The 27,550-nt window shown below is 35.8% G+C and overlaps 1 protein-coding gene across 1 annotated transcript in view; it reads left to right on the top strand.

Annotated features, from left to right (window-relative positions):
• LOC117402329 (disks large-associated protein 2) overlaps nucleotides 1-27,550 on the top strand; it is a 199,451-nt gene that overhangs the window by 16,940 nt on the left and 154,961 nt on the right. Inside the window, exon 2 of the mRNA XM_034003367.3 lies at nucleotides 17,930-17,962. The gene's annotated coding sequence lies outside the window, so the exon portion shown is untranslated. The remainder of the gene's footprint in view (nucleotides 1-17,929; nucleotides 17,963-27,550) is intronic.

Here is a 27,550-nt window from a genome sequence, read left to right as displayed (position 1 = left end):
CTCTCTGTTTACAGCTTAGTAATTACACTCCTCACTTCACCTTGATCATAACCTTGCACTGCAGGGGGGGAGGGGTTTATTCAGATTGTTCACACTGCTGGGGAAACTGATTCAGGCACCTGATCGATGACTATTTGCAGTAAAAAAGGGAATTCTGGAATACAATTTTTTTTAAATGTGTAGCTAACAAAATAATTCCATATGTATTTGAGATTTTATATGGGAACTGTGATTCTGAACATGGCTTAATTAACTTTAGTGCTGCTGTGAAAAATAAAGATTTGTATGAAAATGAATACATAGGCCTACACCTCATACTTCATAATTTCTGGAAGTAATTTTAGATCAATGTGTTTTAAATTTGAACATGCACTTATTATGTTGCTGTCTGTGGCAGGGCGAAAGCCAAAACATGTAAATATTGTGTGTGTGGGAATGTAAAGTTGGCAGGGATGGAGTTAAATCTTTCCCTGTCACAATCACATGTGTGGCCATTTCCCAATTACATAATTGAGTGCTAATTGGGGAGTGGCCACATGTATAAAAGGAATCAAAAGCCTTTGTTTAGGGGAGGAGTTTGTGGGTGAGTGTTTGTGGGTGAGTGTTTGTGGGTGAGTGTTTGTGGGTGAGTGTTTGTGGGTGTGTTTGTGGGTGAGTGTTTGTGGGGTGAGTGTTTGTGCTGTGAGTGTTTGTGCTGTGATTTTTGCATTGTTTTTCAGTTTAGTAGTGAAGGCTAATGCCCAGCCTACAAGTATGTTATTCTTTTGTTTAAACCTTTTATTTTGGCCCTTGTGCCGTGTTTTGTTTGTTCTTGTTTTTGTTTTTGTTTTGTTTAATAAAGTGCACAACAGAGCTTTAAAACTGCTACTTTCTATCTCTGGGTCTAATTCCTGCTGGAAAAATTAGCCTGGGCCATGAGGCTACACTGTCACCTGTTGATCTTCCGAAAATTTGTGCATATGTTTCAAACCTGACACACAAACAAACGGTGCACTTAAAAAAAAAAACAATGACTAAACAAAGGTATGAACTATGTGTGTTTTATATTTAAAAATATATATTTTATTCATAAACCGTTAATATTTTTTTAATGTAACTAATACTTACTAGTACTCGAAGTATTTAAACAAAAAACGTATGCTAACTCAGATGGCAGAGTTAAATTAGTTACTTGAATTATAACAATAATACATTACCAAACAGTTTCAAAGTTATTTTCAAAATGTCTGCTCGAGTGCACTGGGGATTGAGATTTGTCCTCTAAGTCAATGCAGGAAAAGAATTATTAAAAAAAAAAAAAAAAAAAAAAAGAAAACTGACCAAATGCTCTGTTTTTTCTGTTCTGTACCACATCATGGGTTGTTATTGCTGTGTTACCTGTTTGACAATGTGGCCAATAATCCTTATACTATCAGTGCACTAGAGCTGACATTTGGAAAAGAGCTTTAAAGTTACAAGTGTAAAAAGTTGTAGGATGTTAACAATGAAGAGAAAAATGACAGGTACGTTATTTAAACAGTTGTAGCAACACGTGGGGACATATAATGCTATTTTTTTCAGAACCCTGCTACTTGCTCTTTAAACAATGTTTTATGCAGAAAAAATACAGATTCATATACTGAGCATCAAAAGAAACTTATCACTTATATTTGGATAAAATTGACAAGGTGTGATGGAAAAATGACAAACTCTGTTTTAGAGCAGGTGCAGTGACTTTTTATTGTGCTGATTAACAATTGACATCACGGAGATGCTGCAGAATGATCTGTCAATCTTGGGCAGGTGGTGTGACTCTTAGTCTCCCACTTTGTGGCCTGTCATTGACAGAGTGTGTCTGGTTATACCGTCTCGCCAGGTTTGAAATTGCTGGCTATTAGCACCCAAGACAGCGAGCCACAGTACGCTGCCCTAGTCCGATTGCACGAAGGCGCTGCTCTCTTGACAGACATGGCATATTGTTTTTTTTTTTTTTCTGTGATTTTCTTTATTGCTTTTATTCAAGCTTGCAATTCAACAGCTGAAATCACTCCATATCCAGTGAACAAACAACTGTCTCATTAATTAGGTGATTAACACTAGAACCGCTGAGATTTCGGGCTACATACAACCGTCACACCCGCAAAATGTGTGGCTCCTTTTTAAAAAGGCTTCAATATGAAATCAAACAATTGGATACAACTTAATATTTTTTATTTATGAACATCATACATAACATTCAGAGCAGAAACACCATATTTACATTGATTTTTTTTTTCAAAAGAGCACATATACAGAAACAAGAAAAACTGGAATAAAATAAACTTTACACAATAAACTTCTGTGTAAAGAGGTGTAGAAAGCTGTACGCACATAGAAAATTATAAAACATAAATAACTAGTTATAAAAATAGCACAAAACAAACATATAACATGACTTATGCAACGTGAAAGCGCTTTGAGTGAAACAGAGTTCAAAGGCTGTCTGTCTGTTCAGAGTTCTATTACAGCTTTCTAAGTGCAATCTACTCAGAAAACATGCTTTTCAACTGTACCAGTGCATTTGCCACAGACTGCCTTTTCACAACGGGCGCAGACATCAAAAGTTCTGGTTTTATTGCATTTAGCAACCTGGCATTGTCTTTTATTCCGTGTGCCAGTGGGCGCAGCGCTGGCTGAAGGTTGAGGGGCATTTACCAGCTGGCTTTCATGTCTCTTATCAAAATGTTTCTGTCGTAGCTCCAGGGCTAGCTGCAAAATGAAGTCCCTCCGAGTGATTGTGTTGCCGGTGCACTCCTTGTACAAAACCAAAGCGTTGATGGCTGCCAGGTCCAAAACATTATAAAAAACAGCCACAGGCCACCTGCGAGTACCACCTTTGACAGAATACAGCCGTGCCATTTGATCCAGTATATCCACACTGTACTTCGTTGCGTTGTAAAATGCAACAGTCCCGATGGTCACTGATTTGTGCAGAGAGCTTAGAATAAGCACATTTTTTTATTTTTTTACACCTCTAAGTAGCGTAGCTATATCACACTGTATTGTGATTCAATGTGTACATTTTTGACAACTGCTAATAATAATAATAATAATAATAAAAATAATAATAATAATAATAATAATAATAATAATAATAATAATAATAATAATAATAATAAAGCAGCTATGGCGGTGCTAGTGTTAAGTGCATATGCTTCAGTCATAGTCACTCAAACGTGTCATGGTCAAGGATGAATGATCGAGTGATTAAAAATAAACCAAAAACATTTCGTCAATGTCCATCATTTATATACATTATTTATTTATTTTTTTAAATAAATGTGTTATAATAGTGATAAGTTTCTTTTGATGCTTGGTATATAATCTGTCCCATCTGCACCTGTCCCATCTATAAATATACATACCGTATTGAACTTGCTGACCTGTACAGTGACACTTCTGGCAATCCGGTACAGTTGGTTAGTCATGTACAACTGATAAACATAATAAAAGAAACTAAACTATTAAATTCAGTATTTTTTTGCCAAGCCTGATTTATTTATTTATGGGTCTTCTATTGTTACTACAGTAGAAACTATCGAAATGGAACTGGAGGAATGTACATTTTTTTTGTAGAAGGTCTCAACTGGCTTAAGGGCTTTAAACCTGATGATAGTTTTGCAAATTCTTAGATTTGTATTGTTATTATTAGTAGTCATAGTAGTATTGTTCCCTATAAAGTGTGACATTGTGCACTTTTATGAAGTCATAATGTCATGGTTTGTGTACTATAGGCCCCTTGTGTGTGTGTATGTCTGTGTTTGTGTGTGTGTCTGTGTGTGTGTGTGTGGCAGCCATCTTGGCTCAGGTGCAGAGGAACAGCCTGGGGCCAAGAAGCTTGGGTGTGTAAAGAGTTTTGTTTATAGTGTTTTGTTTAAACATTTTTTTACTGTTGTGTTTTGTTTGTTGTTAATAAAAGTGCGCAAAAGCGCTAAACTGCAGCTTCTGAGTCTGGGTTCACTGTTTCAAGGGCTCAGACCTGCCTTGATCCGGGGGACGTTTTATCACACCCCTGTACATTTTTGCTGCCATGGTGATTCCAGGAATTGGGATGTACCATACACATTTTATTTTGCTCTATCGTTTATTTTTTATTAAAGAGCAGCAAAGGTTCACAAGTTATCATAAACAACATATTAGTAACATACAGCAAGCAGCACGGTGACAACAATGTATATAACCTTGAAACAACTATGAAAAAGTGAATACATTCACATGGTAGCTGATTTTGCTAATATCAATATTGAATAGTCCTCGACTGTTTAGTTTTAGCTGCACTTTTGTACTCCTTCTTTACACCTTCTATACTGTCTTCTGATTCTTTCGAAGTTTAACAGCATATTTTGTCTCTGCTTCCTATTCAGTCGACTTGTTAATAATATTATCACTACTGCTGAACATTTCCAGTTCCGTGAAATCTTTAAATCTGAGGAAAGCAACAGAGCAGAAAGAAATCAGAGAAATTACACTTTCCAGACGGTTTCCATATATGTTATTGATTGGGTGCGACCAGGGCCGCAACCAGGAATTCAAGTCCTTTAAAAAGGGCCCTCCTCTTAATCCAGCAAGCGCACATTGATAGGATTTTCCCAGTAAACACTAGAGGTGTGCAATAATACCGGTATAGCGGTACATTGTGATGTTCATCAGGCAATACAATAACCAATATTTTAATAATAATACCGGTATTTTTGGTTAAACTGGTTCACGGAAACATCTCCTAAAAAATGTCAGCTATTACCTCATGAGATAATCAATTTGGCTTGTTTTGGTGGTTTGGTTATTTTTTTACTTTTTATCATGCATGTTTTTTTCTATTCCTTTCGATTATGAGGTCATCTCCAGCGCAGAACTTCAATCACCACAATGCCCTGTATTGCATATCACATCCTCCCCCCTGCCACCCCCCAGTCTTTTTTCTGGAGCTCTGCATCCAATAAAATTACAAATTACACAAACGCTCAGTTATTTTTTATTCGCCACCAATTTAAGAACTATGTCAGTGCAATTTTAATTGTTTTTACATTTATTTTTAAAGATTATCTGCTGACAGTTCTGTACACTATTCTGAATCCTTTTTTTTCCCATGTACTTCCGCGAAAAAATAAATAAATACGGCAGTTCTGGCACTGTAAGTTGTGAGACAAAAACAACAAAGCAGATACATAAATAAATAGTTTATAACATTACTTACCAGATTTTTTTTTTTATTATTTTATTTTAAATAAATGTGTAGTACTTATTTATGCTTTTGTAATATATATTAAATCTTAAAAGCAAGGTCAGTCGTTTATTCCAAAACCCCGGGTCTCTGCACTGACCGATATATAAAACAGCTTTAAACCTGTGTGACCATAGTCATAGGATGCACTTTTGAAAAACATGTTTAATATCAAATGAAAATAAATATATTATTTATAATAAAAAATTACATTAAAAATCAGTTTTTTTAGAGAATTTTAAATAGCTTTCAAACTAGCACCATTTTTCTATTTTTCAAATTGGGAGCACATCCACGTACTTCAGAAGATCCAACAAAAATTAGTTACTGGGCATTTCATATTAGAGTTTAATTTGTCATATTACATTCTAATACTTTAAATGCCATAAAAATGACAAAAAGCACAGTTGATATATGTAGATTTATTTTGGTAGCAAAAAATCATTTGGCATTGAATTCCAATATGCATGCAATACATCACAATATTGTCTTCAGTATTGCAATACAGATACTCAGTCCCAATACCCACCCCTAGTAAACACCCTTCTAGTTTTTTTTTCCATTTTAAATTTTGAAGAAGATATATGTTCAGCTTGGTTAATATACTGTAACCCTATTTGAATCATACATTCCCTAATGATTTATATATACTGTAAACATGCATCATATGTTCCATTATATACAGTTATGACCAAAAGTTTTGCATCATAAATAAATAATTATATGAACATGTGACAGGATACCGAGTGGTGACGTCATGCCAGCACCAGGAACAAGTGAAATGGAAATGGAGAGGACCCAACGGAGTGAAGAGTGAAATTGACTACATACTCACCAAGAAGAAGCACACCGTACAAAATGTCTCAGTACTAAACAATTTTAACCCTTTGCGGTCCTATATCGGACCTGGTCCGACATCTCGAAATCCCTTTCCAGTCCATTGTCGGACTCCGTCCGAAATTGCCGAAAACCATGATCTAACACATCCTGTGTTGCGTTTAAGCTGGAAAAAACCGAGACAAGTCATTCCCTAACCGTCTCTGATTGGAAAGATGGCGGAGACAACTGAATAGACCATATACAAGCTGAGCAAAGCCGAATTGAACAGACAGAGACGAGACGCACAAAGTGATAATGGCGCAGAGGAGACAGAGAAAGGCAATGCAGCCTGAAGAACTAGCACAGATGATGGAGAAAGAAGAAAGTACAGGCGAAAGCAGTTTGGATGATGATTTTGAACAAGCTAGTGACGTGGAAATACATTTTTCACTTACTGAGGACTCTGAGGAATCTGAGGAAAGTGACCACGAACCAGACGCACAGCCGGAGGGCGAATGGAGATGCGCATTTGTAAGTGCGGATACTTTCACAAAACTCCCATTTACTGTGATAAATAAGGGATTTCAAGGGAGTACTACTTTAAGAACTGCACTGGAGTTTTTTCAACTTTTTTCAACGCTTTTTTTAAACGCTTTGTTTACTGAAATTGTAAATGAAACGTAAAAGCGTAAAACTAACAGGACCGCAGCGTCACAATTCTATTTGGAACTCCTGGAAACCTGTTACGTTACCTGAGATGAAGGCATTTTTTGGTGTTGTGCTGAATATGGGACTGAATGTAAAAACAGACATAAAAGAATATTTCTCTGAGGAATGGGCCGACAGAATGCCGTTTTTCAAAGATGTATTCAAGAGATCACATTTCTTGCAGATATTTTGGATGCTGCACCTTTGCCCTCCCCCCAGGCTGCTTTTGTTAGCAGAGGAGAAAAGGTCGGGAATGAGGTCAACTACATAGACACAAAATGCTGTGAGCTATTTATCCCAGGTAGAGACATTTGCATTGGCTTCAAAGGATGGATTATCTTCAAGTGCTACAATCCTCAGAAGCCTACCACGTGGGGGATGCGTGTGTTTGTTTTAGCTGACTGTGAAACTGGTCATGTCTCTGCTATTGTTCCTTACTTTGGCAGCCCAACAACAGACTCCCCGCTGAGATCTGACATGCCGTTTTCATTAAGAATGATTCTTCACCTGTGTGAAACATTGCTGCAGACAACAAATGGACATGGCTTTCATTTGTTTACAGACAGATTTTACACAGGTTACGACCTTGCCATGGAACTGCTAAAAATAAAAATCCATCTTACTGGAACAGTAATGGTCAACAGAAGAGGATTGCCAGTACCAGTGAAGCAAGGCCTCAAACTGAAAAAAATGAGACAGTCTCATTCAGCAAGGACAACAAGGTCATGGTGCTAGGATGGAAGGACAAAAGGCTAGTGCTCATGTTGAGCACCTTCCATGGCAGTGACTGTGAGAAGGTACAGCGCACCATCAAGAGAGGAGCAATTGAAGAGCTGGACAAGCCTTCAGTGATCTGTGATTACACCAGCAAGATGGGTACAGTGGACTGGGCGGATCACTACGGTGCCAGCTATGCTTTCACAAGACAATCTCTGAAGTGGTGGAGGAAGATGTTCTTTTGGCTGCTGGAAGTAGCAATTGTGAACAGTGCTGTCCTGTTCAATTTGATGAAGGTGGAATCAGGACAGCTACCTGTTCGCCATAAAACCTTCAGGAAATCCTTACTGGTACAACTGGTGCGACATGTTTGTAACCCTGGCTCAAGAAAACGTGGTTGTCTATCATCCACAGAGAAGAATGAAAAGCCACATTTCATCGCCAAAAATGAATCAAAGAGCACCAAAGACTGTGCAGTGTGCAGTGAAAGAAAGACAAAAGGGGGGAGGAGAGAGACTGTATGGTTCTACAAAACCTGCTCAAGGCAGCCAGGGTTACACCCAGGTGACTGTTTTGAAAGATACCATACCATGGACACATACAGATAATTTCTGTCAGTGTAAATGCCTTTTTTGTTTGCAAACTTCGCCTGATATAAATTGTTATAAAATTGATGAAAAATAGTTTTTAGTTAATTTTTTTTTTTTTTTTTTTTGTTTGTTAATAGTGTGTAATTGATTTGTAAAAATCTTTGTACCTGTCTGATTATTCTAAAGGTACTATAATCAAGCAAAAACAAAAATAAATAAATGTTTCAATGTTCGCCTGATATATATATAAATAATAAAAACATGTTTTTTGTTCAAAATTTTGGTACTGTTGTCTTTGTATAGGGTACCCTTTGGACTTACACTGCTTTGTTAATTTTTTAAGCAAATAGTCACTTTATTTCAATTTGAACAGCACGTGGTCTGAAATTTTATTTTGTTCACAAAAATTTATTGGATCTGACCAGCCTGATAGCCGCAGAATAAATGGACTGCAAAAGGTTAACACAGGAAGTGACCACAGACTTGTAAGATGCAAAATACACCTAAACACAGCACTGGAGAGAGCGAAACTCATGATGACGAAATCCAACACAATAAATATAGAAATGCTCCAGCAGCAAAGCCTGGTGTTTCAACTGGAACTGAAGAATAGATTCAACGCTCTGCAAGATCTGCAAAAAGATGATTAGAGGTAAACAAAATCTATGAGGAAGTGACGTAAGTAATTGCAAGTAATTGCAGAAACAGCAAAAAACAGAGCTGGAATGCAGAGTACAAAATGCGACCAGAATAGCAAAGAGTAAGCAAAACAAAGACTAATCGTGGGGAAAATTTGGCAATCAAACAAGAGGACAGGACTGTCATCAAGAACTGCAAATTGATTTTGAAGAGAGTCGAAGACTTACAGAAAATGATATCAAGATGAAAATAGCAACATAGCAGATGATGAAGACGAGACGGAAAAAACAAACCAGAGGAAGAAGTTCTACCGGAAGAAGTGAAACATGCTATCAAACATATGAAGACAGGAAAAGCACATGGAGAAGACGGCATAACGACTGACATCGTGAAAGAAGGAGGTGAAGAACTGACAAAAATACTGTCATGTATTTTTACAGATTGTATTAAGCAAAAGAAAGTGCCAAACGACTGGAAGAACGCATTGGTGACACTTTTACATAAGGAGATAAAGAAGACCTCAAGAACTACAGACCTGTTAGCTTACTTCCTATTATCTACAACATTTTTACCAAGATACTCACCAACAGACTTCAAGATAAATTTGACTTGGCACAATCAAATGAGCAAGCAGGATTCTGGAGTGGATTTAGTACAATGGATCATCTTCAAGTTGTACGGCAAGTGATTCAAACCAGCAACGAGTATGAACTACCACATTGCTTGGGATTCATCAACTATGAAAAAGCCAATACTTTGAATTCACCTTTGAAAGCCTCCTCAGCTTCCCAAGCTGGTAAGTAGTTCTGCTTATATGGTGGAGACATTGCGAACACTTCCTTCTCTTAAGTGCTTTCAAGCTCTAAAGCTGAGATAGAACAGTGTATGTCTCGCGAATGCAGTTTCCTGGGCTTCACAACATTGTATATTTTCTCCTGGGGTTGCGGTGTTTTCTTACATTGGCACGTGATATTTCACATCACAACCACATCTGCCATGTTTATAAAGGGATGGCTTGGGATGGTTTGAATTCATAATGAACTTTTGAGGATTTTAAATCATAAAAAAACTCCAGAAAAAACCTCTTAAAATCCATATGTACCTTTCAAAATAACCTTTGTTAAATTCTTACCTCCAGAAATCCCTGAGTAAGGAATAAAAAACCTCTGATCTGGCAACACTGTCTCTCACCTTCCTCTCCCTCCCTGCTTCAAAACTCTGCACCTGTCACTGCAACCGCAGCCTCTCAGTTTGTATCCAATCACAGCAGTCTCTCAGTTGAAACCACACATTCATCACTCCCCCAGCTTCATTGGGGCATGTCTCTTCAGGAATACAACTTCTGTGGATGCATTTGCAGCCTAGAGACTTTGGCTTTAATTCCAAATACATCTGTATGCAGTGCATTTTGAAAAAAATCTAAACAGTTTGTTAAATCAACTGTAAAATAGTATTTTTCTAATCTATCTTTGAACTAAACTAATGTTCTGTCTTTCCATTAACAGGTCATTTCTGTGGGGCACCAAGTTTTTAAAAAGCACAAATATTTTACCAGGTGTTTTTTTTTTTTCCCTCCAGATTTAACCGAAGAATGTATTATTTTTTTTCCAGCGTTAGCTTAATACATAAATGTTAACAAAAACATTCTTAAAAGTTTTTAAATATAATTTATAAATATTTCAAATGCTTATCACAAATTAAACATTTAAAATGAATATGACAATTGAACCTGGAGCTTGAGATTTGACTTGGAAAATAAATATTTATTTTGAAAAAACAGATTTATTTTGTCCCAGATTTAATTGCTAACGACAAAGATTTCACTTATCCAAGTATTTAGGTGCCAACAGTAAATAATATTTAAAATGCTGAACGATAATGTAATTCACAAATGTTGAATTTGTGACGTGTTTTCAATAATTATAAATTATATCTGAAAGTACACATTTCAAAACTTGCATGTATTAAGCTAATTCTAGAAACTGTTTGACATTTTTTGGTTAAATCTGTAAAAAAAAAAAAAGTACACAATTTAAGTTAAATATTTACATGTGAGCGCCATTTTTAAATACATATCTCTTAATATTTATCACATCCCATAATACTGAACAACATTGTTGAGAACTCTAGTTGAATAAATAATGGTGCATACTTTAACAAATGGGTGCAAAGTAGGAAAAGTTATCTTAAAAATAGCAGTTTCACACAATGGTACATATACTATAGACTTCAGTACACACGGAAAAATATGATTGCGACAATGGACAAGTTGTTTTCTGCAAATATACCTTGTGTTCCATTAAAGATAAAACAACTTCCATAGTAAATATTTCATTTTTAGCATTCACTTGTAGGCACAATGCCTAAGTTGTGGGCCCTTATAAACAGTGCTGTGTCATACTGTCCTTCATTGGTGTATGTTCTTGGTCAAGAATGTTATATAATTAAAACACAAAAGGATGATTTTGTAACTGGAACACTATTGATAAGATGTAGGAATTCCTTCTGGGTTTCCCTTACACGGATCACGACCCAGTGTCATGCGGGTCGGCTACACGATTTCACACTGCTTTTTGAAGAAACATGGTTGACCTGTGTGACAGAAGCAAGTACACAATGTGTGGAAGCAGCTTGATACAGATGCTTCCATCCAAGCTTCTCTGGATTGAATTGTCAGCCCAAATGTTTCTTCTTCCCTGCTGCATTCTGGCTCAGGTGTGTCTCAATCAACAGGAATGTTCCTTGCTAGAAGTGAAGCCTTGACGCGGACGTGGGTGTTTGTTACTTTGTCTGCTTACGAACGCCCATCATGCATTTTGTCTTGCTTGACCCGGGTCAAAGCGTGTCGACCCACATCCTGAGATGGGTCGCTGCCAACCCGGGTACGACCCGGGTACGGGGTTTCACACTACGCAGGATTGTGGCCCAGGTAGCCAGAATCCGGGTCAGGACCCGGGTGGAAGCGCCAATATGAAAGGGTCTTAAATCACAATTCACTGCTCTGAATCATAAACTCTTTTCTTTATTCATATTTATTCAGTCTTTGCAACCAGATATCAAGTAAAAACTAGTGAGAACCTTGACACTATTAAAGACACAAAATATATAAAAATAGTGAAAGTATCCACGTCCCACAGTTGTGCTGAATGGTATAATAAGACAGGATCCTTGGGTAACTGCTAACTAAATAATGAATGTAGGAGTTTATTAATTGATCTGCAAGCTCAGGAAACAAAAGCTGCCTATGCTTTTCCACAAAGGATTGGACCTACTGTAGTGAGTTTACCTTTTTTAAAAAGGAAGAATGAGAACAGGGCTGATTCAGCCTGGAGCTTTTTTTTCTGCTAGATCAATGGTAGAGTATCTGTGCTAAATTGCTTAGACATCTGTGATGTGGTACGCTGTCCCCTGAAGACTGAGTTGAAAACAGATTCAAACACCTGTGTTCTGAGGTGACAAACCAAGGCTCAAAACTACAAACACGTCCAACGAGTGTCTTCTCTGGTCTTGCTTGGAGGTTTCTCAAACAGTAATTTTGCTGCTAAAGAAAATTACTGCTCCATACCTCTTGGGCATTCTTCAAACAAAGTTTTAACACCCAACAGCGTGTGGAGGACATAGGTTGTAAATGTTATAGATGAAATGTCACTTGCAGAAGTCTTTATCCATCAGGTTTATATAATCTACTACTATAGAACTGGTAATGGAAGCTTTTTTGTGAATAAGGTTGCCTACTAATTTAAACATATTGGCATTTTTGGGGTAGCAGCCAGGCCAACATGTTTACTTCAATTTAATAATTAAATTAGATGCATCTTATAACAAAAAAGCAGTGCAGATATATATTTTGTTTCTGAAGTATTCTGTATATTAGGTTCCTTGTAGTATAAAGAAGGAGCCCAGTAATTCAGAAAGCATCAGACATTGACACTGAGACTGAATAGGTCTCTTTACAAACCTTATATTATTTTATTTTTAACCAGTATATGAATTTACAATATTACAAAAAGTTCATTGCGGCTTTGGAGAGAGTACTTGGTATGAGAACTTGGGAAACTGAATCTATATAGCAGGGGTAGTCAATAGCCGGACCAGAAGCACATTTTGTCAATCTATGTTTTGCTTGCATTCACATTGGAAAGGCTGTGAATTTTTGAGACAGCATAGTTCTTATGAGAGTGTGGTATACAAGTGTACAATAGTAGCCTAGGACAAAGAAGGATCGCGGGTGACTTGATTGAAGTTTTTTTTATATTCAAAAAAAGAGTTGACAAAGTTAACCCTTGTCAATATTGTTAACCACAGTGGGCAAAGTTGGAAATTGAGTGGAAACAGACTTGGGACACGGTACACTTTTATAGAGTGTGTGGAATGGGTTACCAAGCCACGTTGTTGCAGCTGAATATTTTGGATCCTTTAAGAACCAACTCTATACATGTTCTCATGTAATCAACTGAATAACATACTTTTTGAGGGCATCTGGGTCCTATATACAGTAGGTGGAATTTGGGTAACTTTCTATCACTTGTAGACAAAATGAGTACAGCTGATGCATTTTTGTCTGAGCTGATCCATTATATAGCACGCTTATGCTTTATAGTTCCTTTAGAAACTGGGATCAGAGGTTAAGCTGCAGTTGATAATGTGTAAGTTAGAATTCTGATTACATTTAATGGCACACTTAAAAAATGTATTCATAAATGTACTGGTCTATGTGGTGGTGCAACGAGCAGAGGCAGCATTGACCTAACAGCAAAATAGTAAAAGCACAGGGGAGGCTATCGATAGAAATGTCCTCAGGGAAAATCCATTGATAGATGTTCCAATAAGAGACAAAGCCACCCAGCCATGAAGGAGGTCATTAATAACACAATATTATCTGTGCTGTCTCCTGCAAAACCTACCGGTGAAACGGGTTCAATATCTTTTTTGAAGATCTACAACATATTCTCTCTGCTTATTGTTCATGATCAGCTAACAGAAATTAACATTCAATAGCTGAATAAATCTCAGCAGAGCTCTCATGTTGAAGGTAAAGAAATGAGCTTGATGATCCATGGACCCGGCAGCTACTGTACACTGGTGATGAGATGACTTGCAGCGTCACAAAAAAGTGATATATTACCAGTGAATGTTCCAGTTTAAAAACCAATCCAATCCAGTGGAATCTGAATTAACTAGCCAGGAGAGAGACTGAACATGTTTGGCTGCTAAGACAGGTGACTGCTTATTGAAGGTTTCTCTGTCATTCACTTGTATTTGGGGGCACTTAGTTCAGGGAACCATTAACTACACTTCAAGATGGTGTAATTGAAAGTGCTGTGGTTGATTTACCAAACACAGAAGCTATCATAGAAGAATCACCATTATGCTTGTTTTTATGAAAACTGCAATATTAAGATGTCATTGGTATGCTGCAGAGATGTGGAGCTTTTTATATAAAAGATGATTCAGTCTGCTTTTTAAGAGGCCAGCATAAATAAGAGTTTTCTGTGAACAATGGTCTGCTACATGCATATTGTGATATTTATGGTTACAGCCCTAGAATGGGATTAGTAAAATGAGAAAGTAATGCCATTGTGACAGGTGCCAGTTTTATGACAGTCCCCAGTTGAAAATGACTTTTTTAAAACAGGTCTGAAGCTATATTTATACAGTGCATTTATATTTATTTTATGAACCATGCACTTACAGAGCTGTTATCTTGTCATTCCAAGGCCTACCAAGTAAACCATTTAGTTCAGACACATCTAAAAATGTTTTAGCTGTATCCCCCCCAACACGTGGTCGATTACCACTGCACACATATAGTTTTACATATAGATTTGACTGTCAGTCTCTGATGGGGGAGGTGATATGAATTATGTGTAAACTTTGTGTATCAGTAGATAGAATGCTTCTGCATGCATCTGTTCTGGGCATGGTAGATGATCAATAACAAGTTCTTCATATAACATCTGTCACATTTTATCAATCCTTCTGGATTCATAACTGTCTCTACAGCTTTCTGTCTTTATTTTGCAACCTATAACGTGACATGCCATTCATTTTTTGTAGTTGGCATTTGAGATGTTATAAAACTATTATAGGACATACAAGGTTAAATCTAAGCACTGGGTGCTAAGGTGTGTCAATAGAGCAGGTAAAGCATAGTGCATGCTTCCTCTATGCACCTCAGAACACCGGAGGTCTGCTTCCATGTCTATTTCTAGCTTTGTCTTCTCCGCGACATCCAAACAGTGTTGATTGAGATAGAAGTGTTAATTGTATACCCAGCCATTGGGAAATATACTGAGACCACCCAATGTCAAAGGATCCTACCAAATCAACTGACTTTCCATTAAAACTGAACTGGGCTGGAATTGAATTGGAGGCTGAGGTGGGTGGGGGTAGGGGGATATTATCCTATTGAAAATCCCCATTAGGGAAGTAAATCTTGTATATAGATTGTGTTCAGTCCATTATGTTACTGTCTCACATTTGGTCCACTAACAGCATGTAAAAGTGGATGCATCTCATTAGTTACTCATTGGTAGGAAATTATGAACAAGGGGTTATTGTATATTTGCACATACAAATGCATCTAGAGAATTAAATACAGTACTCAATTGTCACTATTTTAATATGTAAGATAGACATTGGGAGAGGATGACTTGACATAAATGTAATCAAATCCATGTTCCACATACAAAACTGCAAAAATACCATGCAAATATACCATAGTAAACTTTTACAAGGGTAATTTATATAAAGTACTGTGACTGCAATGGCTTCATAAGGGCTGAATGCATTATTTGTCTAAGTCCCCTTGATATAAAGGTATGCTTATTCAACTTGATTATATCTCCAAAAATAGCTGAATGATTATTTTTATTTTTATATTATCCTTCATATAATGTTCATGCTGATTATGGTATACTCTATATACCTTTTCCTATACATTTATATGAAGTCATGTTAATGCACTTGCTCATCTAACGGCTGGATGTATTATTAAATTCCCCTTGATATACAGGTATGTTTATTCAGCTTGATTATACCAGACCTGGGATAAATATAGTTATAAATATGGTTTGTGAAAAGTAACTTTTATTTGAAAATAATTTTGTACATATCGCAGAAAGTAACTATTTGAAAATAATGAAATAGAAATTGTAAATAACTGAAAATAATTAAATACAGATTGTAGAAAGTAACTATTATTGGAAAATAATTAAATACAAATTGTAAATAATTGAAAATAATTAAATACATAACACAGAAAGTAACTATTTGAAAATAATTAAATGAAAATTGTAAATAATTGAAAATAATTAAATACAGATTGCAGAAAGTAATTATTATTTGAAAATATTTAAATATGGTTTGTGGAAATAAATTATTATTTGAAAATGTTTAAATATGAGTAAAGTAGTTGAAATACATTGAAATACTTTAAACTTCATAAATATGTAACTGTCACATACAGCAGCCTAATTATTATCCTGCATTCTAAGCAGGTTAAGCCTTGTTCTTGTTAACTACTCAATTATCTTTTGGAAACTGCTCTATTTCAATTAGATTTAATTTGATCAATTAATTGAAATATTTGAATATATATATATATATATATATATATATATATATATATATATATATATATATATATATATATATACAGTGCCTTGCAAAAGTATTCAGACCCCTGACCAATTCTCTCATATTACTGAATTACAAATGGTACATTGAAATTTCGTTCTGTTTGATATTTTATTTTAAAACACTGAAACTCAAAATCAATTATTGTAAGGTGACATTGGTTTTATGTTGGGAAATATTTTTAAGAAAAATAAAAATCTGAAATATCTTGCTTGCATAAGTATTCAACCCCTGTGCTGTGGAAGCTCCCAGTTTACACCGATGAAAGAAATTGCCATAACGAGGACGCAATTACCTTACCATTGGCCTCCACCTGTGAACCATTAAAGTTGCTGTCACATTTTCTGGATAAAAACCCCACTGTTGAAGGATCATTGGTCAGGCTCTGAATCTGAAGGAAAATGAAGACCAAAGCGCATTCTACAGAAGTTAGAGATAAACTAATACAAATACATAGATTAGGGAAAGGGTACAAAATAATATAGTGTTTGGATATCCCAGTGAGCACAGTTGGATCAATAATTCAGTAATATGAGAGAATTGGTCAGGGGTCTGAATACTTTTGCAAGGCACTGTATATATATATATATTTATTTATTTAATTTTTAAAAACAAAATTGATTTATTCGAGCATGTATGTTTAAATATTTCAACTATTTGAAATAGTTGGTGTTATACAAATAAAATATCAAATACAACTATATTTGTCCCAGGTATGCAAAATAGCTGGATGCATTTTTTAAACATTACACTTCATATAATGGTTTCTTATGTATATCTTTATTGTTACTGCAGTTGCTCAGTTTGTATTAAGATATGCTTAGATTAATTAAAAGCTACTGAATAGCTTGGAAACTGCTCAGATCTGATGACAATCACTAGGATAATCATCAAAGCTCAATAAAGTTGAGTTCCATTGTTATGAAAAACATGTGTGTCCATAATGGACAACTTTAGTCTTAGCCAGCACTGATTGCACCTTTTTCCCTGAAAATATATTCAGAACTTGTTAGGGTTCATGTGAAAACCCTATAACATAACATCTGTAGTTTATTTCTAGTTTTGAAACCACAGCAAAGTTTTACTTTTGCATTGAAGCAAAAGCTTCGTAAATGTGTGCATACTATCCACAGCTAGACTTAGTAGGCAGTGTAGAGTATATCACAGTGATTGTTGGTTATAAATGCATTTCTTGGCTTTAACATACAGGTAGTCTTGGTGTAGACAGAGGCAGTCAATGAAGACTTTAACATCTATTACAATAATTTCACATACAAGTTCTGATCCGCTCTGTTCTATATTAAGGAGGAAATTAATACAAATACGATTCAGTATAAACAATGCCTCTTCATTAGTTTAACACTTAGTTCACCAGACAGATTTTAGCGGGTCCAGGTTTTCAACATTCACTAAGTGGTAAGTCACTTATTTTGGCGAAGGTGTGAAACATGTTGTAGATTTGTAAGTATGAATATTTTATTGTATCATACTGCATTAAATTGAAAAATTAAATATTTTGCTCTGTGGTTCAAGGAAGTCAGTAGTAATTCTCTTTTTTTCTTTTGGTTCTTGTTTGTAGAGTCACAGTGTACACTGTGTGGTGAGCCTGAAGGTGAGTGTGTTTGTTTCTAACTTCTTCATCATTTATGGTGCTTGTATATGTGAGGCTTTTCTTGCTTGTTAAAGTATTTAACTATGTATAGCATGGGACAGTAAGACAGATGTAGCAGAAGCATTGACCATATCCACAAACAAGCACCATATTCATTCCATCAATGAGAATCATAACAGACATTCATGAAAGTGGACCTATTTAACAAAGAACACAGTCCCATAGTTCATTGATAAGAGTGCTTGTTAATGAAATGCATGTTAATGAGAATAATATTTGTCTTGGAGTAAAGGTAGCATTAAATGTTCATCTTTCTCCTCAACACTTCAAGTCAAATGTTCACTTTCAAGAATCGTGCCATTTCTAAAATTAAAACTGTCCCACTGTTTTCCTCCCTTTTTATAGTCTTGTCAAACACATATAATATCAACGTTTGCATTGTGAAATAGTGAATAGAAGTGGGATCCTTTATTTATTTATTTATTTATTTATTACTGTATGCTAATGTTAATACCGTCTTCAGTGATTAACATTAGAATGGCTTCAAAAAAGGACTGCATTGTTATTTTTTTTTTAGATTTTTGAACGACAAATTGAAAGATAACTTTTACACTGATCTTATCTATGGTACTTATATAATTCATGAATAAATGTAATTCATCAGTAACTGCACTGTGGTTAATCACCATGCATTTTGCTTACTGGAATACAGCACATTTACCTTGGTGCAATAATTGGTAATAGTATGTAAGTACAACTCTTTTCATCAGACTTCTAGTTGAAAAATGTTTAAACTTGTTTAAATGCGTTTCTTTTTTCTTTTGGTTTGACACTGGCATGCACTTTAAGAAGCAATCATATTTTATTTTATGCTTCCATTACAAATATAATTAAAATTAGCCACTTTTAAGCATGCATGATTTCCACAGGCTTTAAAATTGTATACAGACTTTGAAGCTTAAATTGTGATAAAGCACAGAATATCCTTATGCTATGTACTGTATAATGCTTTTTACATTAGATTTATAGTGGCAAATTAATTGAAATGGCATTTTAAGCTGTGTCTGTTTGCCAGGTTTCCAGGCTCTGATGGCTCACAACATAGCTAATTCTCAAGTTAAAATTATAAGAAAGAGACATTTTTACATGTGTACTCCAATTCTGATAACAGGAAAAGAAAAGAAATGTGAATGTTACAAAATGGGGAAACAAACAACTTGAAAGTGCTTAAGAAACCTTGAATTGTGTTACGTAGTTGTTTGGTGTTTGCATCCTTAAAAAAAAAAAAAAAAAAAAAAAAGTATGCATTGAAAATATGCAGTTTATCTACTTGGTAGAGTTTATATATTTTTACCTAAGAATTTATGATTGACTGTTTGACATTGTGGATGTATTACATAACAATGTTTTTCTATTGTTAGAGACTCATCAAATGCATTTTATCTCTCAAAACAGGTTGATGCCTTTTAAAGGTGTTTAGGCACACAATTGTTAAAAATATATAGAAGGTTAGCATAATTGTGTAATAATCGCAGTTCAAAATATTTGCATTAAGTCGAGTTCATTGGAATATAGCCTTTCTTGAAATTACTGCTGCCTGTGACGTATGCTTATATCTGCATATTGGAAATGTTACACCTAGTGTTGCTGAGTGGTTTCCTCTTTGTTGAGTCATCTTCTCTGTCAGGTCACATGATTAGAGGTAGCCACGTAACACTTCAAATTCAAGCATTATAAGTCCTGAAATCTAAAAAAAAAAAAAAAAAAGTTTCAATTCTACTGAAATTCAGAAGTAGATGTGTTCTGGGAGGTAATTTACAGTCTGACCGAGACCTGAAATGAACCTAGTGAAGTAGAGTGATAGGATCTCTGCCTCTTGAAGAGGTGTCTTCAGTGCACACCCTCCAGGGAGAGGGGGAACCACTGCAGGTTACTCATCACTAAATGTGCCACTGGCTGCTAATCAACAGTATGCACTGAAGCACAAAAACAAATCAGACTTTAAAAGACAACCTTATTATGCAACAGGCATCCGACCATGATTAACAGAAAGTGCTTAGGTCCTGACGATTTATAAAACTGACATCAGCATGTTTCTATTGACTTTAAAAAAAGCAAACCCTTTCAAGAATTCAGATACCAGCACTGACGCAAGGAGGCAAGGAATTCAAATAGATATTTTGTTTTTTAGAAAGTAACGAAAAATAAAAACATCTCAAGTGTGCTAAAAAACAGTGTTAGTAATGTATCTTGTGACAGGGTCAAGGAGGAAATTAAAATGTTTCCCTGACCATCTGTAGCAGGTCTACTGTGCTGATCAGGAGCATTTATTGGCAGGCGCTAGTCCCAAGGGAATCTTGTGGCTAGAACAGCCCTTTTGCTTGTAATGTAAAGTGAGAGTCTGCTTCAATAGACAGGTTACCTTGGGGAATAAAAATAAATAAATAAAATGAAATTCAAAAGGTTTCTTCGTTAGCCTGGTTTCCTAAATATAACCCAGTGTCACAACATATCGTACAAGATGTTGGGTGAACCCAACGTGAATACCCAGGGGAAAGAATTAGTATCATGCAATTATAACAAAGTGTGTAATGAGGTAGAAAATGCAAGCCCTTTCCTAGATGCTGGGAAACCCAAAAGAGTGTCCCACAGATTTGACAGTGGTTTGATCTCACAGCTGTTTGAGAATACATCTAGGGGATTTGTAAGCAGAAACCACATCATGCACAATGTCAACTACTTATATTGACTGCCGCACATAAAGGATGAGGTGAAATCCAAGATGACCTCCCCACACTTTGAGTAATTTAAATGCAGTACAAATGGATGGAAACTATTTATAGAGGTTTTAAAGTGGTAAAAATGTAAAGTATGGTGTATTTTTACTAGTGGTGGGCAACAATATGAACATTTTGATTGATATCGAGCATGTATTTCGATATTGGTAATATCGAAGTCTTCCAAAACACAGAAAAATATAATCACACAATTAAATATATATGTGCAGTAACAAATTGTGTGAGTGTGCGCCCCTTAGTGGATGGTGAAGGTAGGGCAGGTGCTTCCTTTAAGTAGGGACCAATGTGTGAAGCAGAATCAGAAAAGCACTATTTTGAATGTTTATTTTAGCACAGTTCCAAAAGTAACAAAAATAATATTTTCACTTAGAAAATAAACAAACAAAACCCCTTGCGGTGAAAGGCGCTAACTGTACAATAACTTCCCTTCCTAATGAGGAGGGCTAGTCCCTTTACCTCCAAAACAAAATGACGAACACTCAGTTAAAAAATGCAAAAGAAAACAAGGTGATGGTGAACAGAAAATAAAGAAAAACACTCAGACCTTTTTCAAAAGTTTTCAGCAAACAATTACTTCAGCAAACACTCTGTCTTCTCCTGAAACTCCCTCTTCCAAACAAAATGGCTGGCTCTCCTTTTACAGCATGTGTCTGGGTTTAATTGATCCTCAATTAATCTATCAAGCCCCAGCCACATTCGGCAAAAGGATTTGGCAGAGATGAGATTTTAACTTGAATTCAAAATATACATTATTTATTTACAAAGTTCCCACAAAACACACTTTCTACCTGTGCATGGCTTCTGCCAAATATATCTATATTGGTCCCCATCACTTTTATTACACACTCAAAGAGATTCAAATAGAGATTCTTTCACTACTTGACTACTCAATGTCAGTTAGCTCAGTTGTAACCAATTCTGTATTTTTCAAGTCAATACATTTCCAAGTGATGGACGGATGGTTGATAAGAAAGCAGCCCTTTTAAATTAAGCACTCTGATTTTTAGTTTCATCTTTTAAACATTCACTGGAAACCTTCACTTAGGTAATTCTCTATTATACCTTTCTTGTGTCATTTAAATTGACTACTGATGTAAACAGCAAAAATGTGATACAGGTCACATTGCAGACAGAAAACCAGTGCATTGTTGGCTTTTTAAATGAGCGATTGTGTCAAGTGTTTTCAGGATTATACACAAATAACGTATTCTATAGTTTACGCAAGACAAGGTTCAATGAGAGATTGCCAATTAACTATGCTAATTTGAAATCTTCACAATGACAGATAATGGCTTTTTATACCATATATATTAGCATATAAATGCAGCATATACACCTCATTTTGCAACTTCTCGCTGAATATTATTTGAAAAGTTTTTTTGGATATCTATGATTATTCCAATTATGTAAGCAATACAACTGACACAGGGCATTAGTACAGTAGACATTAAAGATGTTGTAGCGACTAAACATAATTCCTTAACTGTATCCTGCTGTCCACTTCCATTCGACAGTGACAGCTGCTCAGAAATAGCTCCCCTTTGCTTTGAGATAAGAGAGAGGGTTTAGAGTAATTACATTTTCTCAGTAAAGTGGGAAACTATAGACAGAGCGGTGGGTTTGACACTTTTTGCCGCTATTTCTAAATCAGATTTGGCTTAACAACAATAGACAATTTATTTGTAATGGCAAATGTCATCTAAGGCCTGCATAAAACAACTAATAAAGTTTGGCAGTCTGGCACAGCTTACAATGTATTCGTATTAAAGAACAGAAAGTTGTTTTTTTTTTGTTTACACTGAAGAAAAGGGAGGCTACCGTAATTATGGTAGTGTACCGGTAGAGGCCTGTATTGAGATGGATTTGCATCATTGTATCAAATAGGCAGTTGTGTGATCAGAGCGCAGGGAATCTTTTCATTCAAGTAAAACTTTGTTACATGTACTTAAAAATGAGTGAATTGCGTATTTTTCTTTAAAGATGCTGAAGCATCCAGCAACACAGACTGGTATCAAATCTTTGAAAGCATTTTGCTTCTTGACTGTATTTTAGCATGCTGATCTTGCCACCACCAAATTGTTGAAACAAAGCAAAACATCAAGGCTTCTTTATTTTTACAAGCATATTTGATATTAAATTACTATTCCAGTTTCCTTAGTAAAAGACCCTAGTTCCCATGAGGTTGCTCCAAAAGACAGTGCTACTGTGTATTAAATGTATCGCATTCTCCAGCCTCTCCTCATCCTTGACTGCAGCAGCAGTAAAAGGGGACCTCTTTGACCGATAACAGCTTTGTGTACATGTGTTATGAGATTAGTGGACAGGAATCTTGAGAATGCAAAGGAGAAATAATACAATCTGCCCTTCCCAGTGCTGAATTTAGGGTCTGACATTGTTATAGACCAGTAGACAGTATATTGCAGTGACAGCAGCATATTTTTAATTGACATGAGTAAAGATTTTTGTCAGAGACTGACTTTGATTGTAGAACAGGGAAGGAGAGAGAGAGAGAGAGAGAGAGAGAGAGAGAGAGAGAGAGAGAGGAAATATGCAATTTGAAGGATTATTTTAAAACAAAAATATGTATGAGCAATCTGTCTTGCCCAATATGACAAACTGATGATCACAGAGATGTAAAAAATGAGATTTGAAAAATAAAAGAATGTGTAAGATTTGTGAATCCCCTCTTAAAATGCATTGCCGTTTCAATTATTTTAGGAGTGAGAGGTTTCTTGCCATGTTTGCTACCAACAAATTATATTTGGTAGCAATGTAGGTGAAACAGATTTTCTGACTCATTGTAGTTTTTGGGTTCAATCTCTTCACCGAATTTTAAACCACCCTCTTGTCCAAGATAACCCACATCAACTACTTTTTGTTACATAGCCAGCTAAATGACAGTTATGCTAGCTTGGCTTTGTAACAAATTTGTCAGTTCCCTGAAATTATTTCTATGCAGTTTTAAAACAAGGCAGTTATTCAGATCAATGATCTGAGCAGTTCTCTTATTTATTTCAGGGGAAGCAAGGCATGCAGTTATTCTACAGGCTAGAGTCACACAAAGGAAATTAATTAGTTAAGCAATCACCTTTCAGATCTCAATTGTGGATTTACATCATGCCATAGAACTGCTCTTTTTAGTAGTTTAAACTGTTGATGAAAATGATATTTTTCCCACTTTGTGGCATCTAAAACATACTTTATAATGCAACATTTAAGAATGCCTGAGGCGAACCAGTGAAGTGCATTAAGCAAACAAGCCATTAAAACTGCACATTTCCAGCATTTAACCCTGCATGGTTTCATAAAGCAAGTCAATTATCCTGTTAGAGTCGCTAATTTAAAATATATAATTAAAAAGAAAATTGTACCTGCATAAACATGAATTACATTATACTGCAGTAAGTCACCACTTTCATTACCCCAATCTATACAAAAAAATCCTAAAAATATATGATGTTGCCGTTTTCTACAGAAATGTAAAGGAATGTTTATATTATTCTTTAGAAATGTCTATATTCAAAATAAATCGATAGCAGGATATATAGTTACGTCAGTTCTTTTTAGTGTATTCTGTAGTAACATGAACCATTAGGGGTGTACAAATGAGCAATGACTTGTGCTCTTACTCATTCTCCGATCCGTCATACTTCTACAGATTCTTGTACTCAGAAGTGGACATTACAGACTCTTGTTTATACTCTTTACTCCACAAACCTGTAGATTTCCCCTGCCACACAATGCTCCGAGACATCTGTAGATTTCTGACCGGACCCACTGTTATGTGCTTTTATTGATACAGATAGTATATTCTGTAGCAACAGATTTTTACTTTCTATATATTTCTATAAATATAGGATTTTACTTTTTAGGGTAAGAAGAGAGTAAACGCAGATAATCTTGACACAAGTTTAACATTTTGAAAAAATATAGCTCTGAGCCTAGTCCAGTGGTAAATTACACTTTCCTTACCCTTAAACCCTTGATGTTTATTGATATACCTTAGAAACGAAAAAACAAATACATCAAAACTCGCCACTGTGTGTTTATACAGACCCCTTGAAGGGCTCGCTTACTATTACAGCTGGTGATGACACCGCTGCATTAATAGAAATAATCTGCACACAAGGATGTACAACTACAGTATATTTTTGACTAAGAAATCATAATTAATTAGAATTTCACTGTCAACTGTATCAAAGGCACTGGGTATCTGAGAAAATTGTAACTGTAAACATACACATGCATGTTGCCATGGAAATATCATTTTTTGTAAAAACAAGTGGGATTTTGTACAGTTTAAAAGCCTGACTGAAAGGGGTATGATGGCCAAAATATTCTTTCTGTTTTAACCATTTCAAAGCTTGCCCCTGTATTTTTTCTGCAATATTTGATACCAGAAAGAAAACATGTTACAAAGATGTACATATTGTACATTTGTGAAGAGCAAGTGGGTAGGAGTACCCAAATATGGACCTACATTTAGGAGTTTATCAAATGTATTTGGCACATGTCTGTGTTCTATGTAAGTCATGCATAACAAATCAAGTCACTGTTGCAGATTTGTCAAAGTACACTGTTCTGTGTACAGTCATCCCATGCATGACTCATTTCTAAAGTTAAAAACATAATAAAGACATTCATAGTTTCTGAGTAATGTTCACTTTTTTGATTTATAATAAGTTTGAACATTTTCATCCACAAATCAGGAAGCTCCATTCCAAGACCCTGGGTAGATAACCGAGGGCCATTCATATAGAATGTCTAGCTTTAATAAAACGAAAAGGAAGGAAAGCCGAACATTGAGTGAATAGGGATATGGTTGGTGTTCCCATTGACATTTTTAAAACCTTTTATCAGCCTCAGCCTTTTTATATCTGGCAACTGATTTAAGACTGAGCGAAAGGCCCTGTACTGACAGCTGCTTGGAGCAATTCAATTGAATGTAAGCTAGAAGGGAAAAACAAAGGGTATAATCAAGCAGTGATGTAAACAGTTATGGAAGCAAAGGATATAATCATGCATTCATGGGAAGTCATTTTCAGATAATTTTGCATAATCATTGGTATAATACGGGTATGATAATTATCCCTAAACCAGAAGTACCCCTTGACTAAGTGCCAGAATCTCTAAAATGAATAAGATGCGGATTGTTAGATGAGTAACCAGACTGCCAACACTCTTGTGAACCTCAGGGTGACCTACCCAAGACCCTAACATTACAAGTTACAGCAGTTCCACATCACAAGCCTTCTGTAAAAAATGCTGAGAATATCTGTGTTTATATCTAGAGAATAGCTTATCCAATAGTGTATAAACTTGAACTTTTAGCTTAAGTTTTTGAGTGTATCATAACCTGGGGGTACATGGAGGATGTCTGTCTTTCTGACTGCTTGTATTTATGTTACAAGGCTACATACACACATAGGCTAATTGTAGTTGTGAGTTCACCTTTTGCTCTTAATACGGATTGTATACACACACAGTTCAGTTCCAAAGGGCAGCGACAACCGCACTAGTTAATCCTTTTCAGATCAAGTATCGAGTGCGGTTATTAATTCAGTTCGGTTAGCTAATGCACACTAACTGTGTGTGTGTATTACAACCGCACTAACACAACTGCAGTTGGTGCTCAGTGGATTTCTGCGCAACTAATGATGTCATTGTTTATCAGACATTTCTGTGTGATAACATGGCTAAAAATATTACGTACAATACTTTCTTCCAAAAGCATAAACAGAAACACAGTCTCCATGTTCTCACGCAAAACCTCACGATCGGCATGTAATGATGGCCCGAGTTCAGTGGTTTGTTTAAACAAGGAGTCACTCACTTCAGCTTTTATTAGGGAAGTCCCCTAAATCCCTTGTTTAGAAAGATACATATTAATGCTTGTGACAGGGTAGCTGTCTGCCGTGTGGGTGTGTGCATTCGCTGCTGAGTGACAGGCTGGAGATCGAGGCGGAGGTTGAAGTTGATACACCCTACAGGTGAACAGGATTTATTTGTATATCAACACACTGAACAGCTCATGTGACACTACCAGCAATGGTAGCGCACGGAGTACATACAACACAGTGTACAAAAACTTTGGGATCTACAATCTCTGAACTAATCTTCTCTGTTCAATAATAAACAAACTCCAGCTACTTGCCTGGCTGTCGGCGGTTTCGACTTGCTTACTGTATAGCCCTGGTTCTGGTTCTCACTCACTCACACACACAGTGTGCTGAAGATCTTGATCATGGCGGATAAACAGTTTGGGCGGATATGTGACGGGCCGATACACGATGGATTACTGTATCATGATGAAGGCTACTTACGTTTGCATTTTTATCAGTATATAAAACAAGAAACATATGAAATCAACTGTTTTTTGCTTCACAATGAACTTTACAACAAAGTTTGCAGATGATATTCATAAGCACCTGTTTTAGTCTGAATGACTGTTAAAAAGAATGGTTTTGGCAAGTGTACCCAAACTGGAACGGCAACATTGTTTTGTATACAATTGAGCATTTTGCTGCTTTAATTTAAATATGTGATTAGCCTTCATATCTAACATTTGTATTGCTTTACCTCTTCTTAGGGAACAAGTCATTTTTGTTTATGAATGCAAACGAATAAACAAGCAATACCGCTCTTCTTTAGATTCCCTGCCATATTTTCACAGTATTGAACATTGATATTACTTCTTAAAAAGGAGGAGTACAGTATGTGCAAGCCTAGATAGACACGTTGAAAAAGGTATTCTTTACCTAAAATGACACGGTCTATAAACTCTCCCCGT

This window comes from Acipenser ruthenus, chromosome 5 (genome assembly GCF_902713425.1).
Source record: "Acipenser ruthenus chromosome 5, fAciRut3.2 maternal haplotype, whole genome shotgun sequence".
In the NCBI taxonomy this organism is placed as follows: Eukaryota; Metazoa; Chordata; class Actinopteri; order Acipenseriformes; family Acipenseridae; genus Acipenser; species Acipenser ruthenus.
The sequence above is the reverse complement of the archived record's forward strand: the minus strand, read 5'-3'. Positions and strand labels throughout refer to the sequence as shown.